We start from the raw sequence: 2894 nt of genomic DNA on the forward strand, positions 1-2894 counted from the left end.
ACTAACTCATCAAGGGACATGGTTTTGGGGGGATGATTATGGAGGATCTGATCAATCAGGTCGTCTTCATCAGGTTCCCCCCCTCCTATAGTAGCATCTAGGGTACATATTGGGTAAGATATGGCATGGTATACTTCATCTTCCTCCTCCTCTTCCAACCATAAGGGTAATTCATGCTCTAGAGATGGTTGATTAGGAGGGTACAAGAACAATTGTTTGGAAAAATGCCCATTTTTGATGGTCATATTCCCATCCCTACAACTTATGTAAGCATCAGTAGTGGCTAGCCATGGCCTTCCAAGGATGAGAGGATAACCATTGAATTTGTACTTAGGTTGGAGAATTAAGAAGTTAGCAGTGTATTCCTAGGAATCAATGGAAGCCATCACATCCTCAACAACTTCCTTAGGAGCTACTGTGGATTCCTCTACAAGCTGTAAGACTGGTGTGGTCTTCCTTAACGATCCTTGGAGATTCAGTTTAAGCATAGTCTCCTTAGTCATCACATTAATGACAGCCCCAATATCAATCAAGGTGTTATCACTGAAAATTCTGTTGCCAAAATTTTTTAGCCTAGCTTAAGGACAGGGTGTTTTTGCAGCGCATGAGTCCTCCTTTAACAGTTTTGCAGCGCAACATGCTTCAAGTGATTCCGTAGCGCGCTACGAAATTGGGGATTTGCTCGGGTTTTCAGTAGAAGGTTCATATACTAAATTTAGATGATGAGCAGAGTGATGCAAAGGGAATGCAGTGGTAATGCATAAGCTATTAGAATGGGCTCTGGACACAGCATGGCATGTGGCAAGTAGTATATTCTCCTCGACTACTCCTGTACCTTACACCCAAATGACAAGCCAGCGTGAAGCTTTTGTAATTGTTAGTGGCCAATCTTCTGGGTAAATCAAATAAGAGTTTGTGCAGTCTTCAATAGATTATTCCCTTCTGTTGGGTGATAATGATATAAGAGAGGAGTCTCATATTAAAGAAGTGACTGGTGAAGAAGCAGATGCTTTCAGAGGAAGACTCATTCGTAGGCTTACATCTGTCATTGTGCACCATGTACCAACATTTTGGAGATTAGCTCTTTCGATATTCAATGGGAAGTTTGCTAAGCATGGAGAATGCGCATAAACTGTTTGACAATATCAGCATTAGAATTTTCTCTGATGGAATGCAGTGATTAAATGCCAAGTGTCAAGTGGTTTTTATAAGGATTTGATTGCCACAAGGCCGCCATTATTAGTGACACCGGGATAGAGATGTGGCACAAAGGCTGGAATTATGTTAACTGGTGTCGTTAAAAGATGAGTGCGCATTAAATAAAAACAAAAGAAGGAAAGCCTGAAACGTGCTGGAGCAACGAGGGCTCAAAGCTGGACTCCATCCTTTATAGCACCGATTTGTTTTCTGATACTTTCGTCGACAATCTGGAGTTAGATTACAAGCATCATATGAGTGGAAAGGGAAATGGTTTGCTTATATACAAGTTTTATGCTGTGGTTGTGCGCGTCGACAACATTGGAGAACGACTTTTTTATTGTTTTGTACAACATGCTTAAGGACAAACAGGAAGTTTCGGCCCAGACAATTTGAGTATCATCCATCTGATGCTAGTTTGATGGTCTTCGAGACTTTGGATGGAGAAGCGGGAGAAGGGGCATGTCATAGTTCAGCAGAGTCTCGAGGAACTTGTCGAGGATATGACCAAATTTTAGGACTTTGTGCATTAGCCCTCATACCGGCGCCCCCCTGCATTACAAAGTGCTTCCTTTCCATAGAGTTATCAAAGGTTTTATAATACAAGGTGGAGACATTTCAGTTCAAAATGGTACAGGGGGTGAATCAATATATGGATTAAAGTTTGATGATGAAAACCTTCAATTGAAACATGAGCGCAGAGGAATGTTGTCAATGGCAAACTCTGGACCTAATACAAATGCCTCTCAATTTTTCATCACAACAACAAGGACTTCCCATCTGGATGGAAAGCGTGTTGTCTTTGGGAAGGTAATTAAAGGCATGGGAGTTGTGCGTGGCAATGAGCATACTCCCACAGAAAGTAGTGACCGCCCTTCTCTAGATGTGGTAATTTCAGATTGTGGGGAGATCCCAGAAGGATCAGATGATGGAATAGCTAATTTCTTCAAAGATGGAGATTTGTATCCAGACTGGCCAGCTGATCTTGATGAGAAATCTGCAGAAATTTCATGATGGATGAATGCAGTAGATTCTGCGAAATGTTTTGGGAATGAAAATTACAAGAAAGGGGATTATAAGATGGCTTTAAGAAAATACAGAAAGGCATTGCGCTATCTTGACATTTGCTGGGAGAAAGAAGGCCGTGATGAAGTTAATATAAATGATGAAGTGCACTACCTGATTCGAGATCTGGTGATGCATATGCATGAACAGGAGCAAAGACCTAAAGAATAACATTATTGGTTTTCTTACCAACATATCGGTCCCTGGAGCAGCAGTGACTGTTTGAACCAATAGAATGACATATGAATAAAGTTGCATCACCAAAGGTTGAACGGATCACTGTATAGGTCCTTCTATTGGTTCTGTTTGTTGCTTGTCGTTAGAATTCATGTTGGGTTTTCATTAGTAGCTGTTTGGAGGACACTGACATGAATACAGTCATCAATTACAACTATAGGATACCAATCATATTCATAAGCAGAGCTATGATTTTATGATGTTCGATCTTCTTTAAAATGATGATGATGATGGATCAATGATAATGCGGCAGTACATGACATCATTACAACACCCATACTACAACTGCAATGAAATTAAGTGAAAGTTATGTTTTGCAAGAACCTGTACCAGCCCCAGTGTTATGCAGAATATAGTAATGTTGTAAAGAGGAGGTTCAGTAATGAAGACTGTGA

At 40.6% G+C, this 2894-nt stretch overlaps 1 pseudogene; it reads left to right on the forward strand.

Annotated features, from left to right (window-relative positions):
* Nucleotides 1–756: 756 nt before the first annotated feature.
* On the forward strand, nt 757–2433 carry LOC149182190 (peptidyl-prolyl cis-trans isomerase CYP40 pseudogene; annotated as a pseudogene).
* The last annotated feature ends 461 nt before the right edge of the window (nt 2434–2894 follow it).

The sequence above is a fragment of the Pinus tabuliformis genome, chromosome 3_2, assembly GCF_031772625.1.
Source record: "Pinus tabuliformis cultivar Carrire ecotype Pingquan chromosome 3_2, CPIR1, whole genome shotgun sequence".
Taxonomy (NCBI): Eukaryota; Viridiplantae; Streptophyta; class Pinopsida; order Pinales; family Pinaceae; genus Pinus; species Pinus tabuliformis.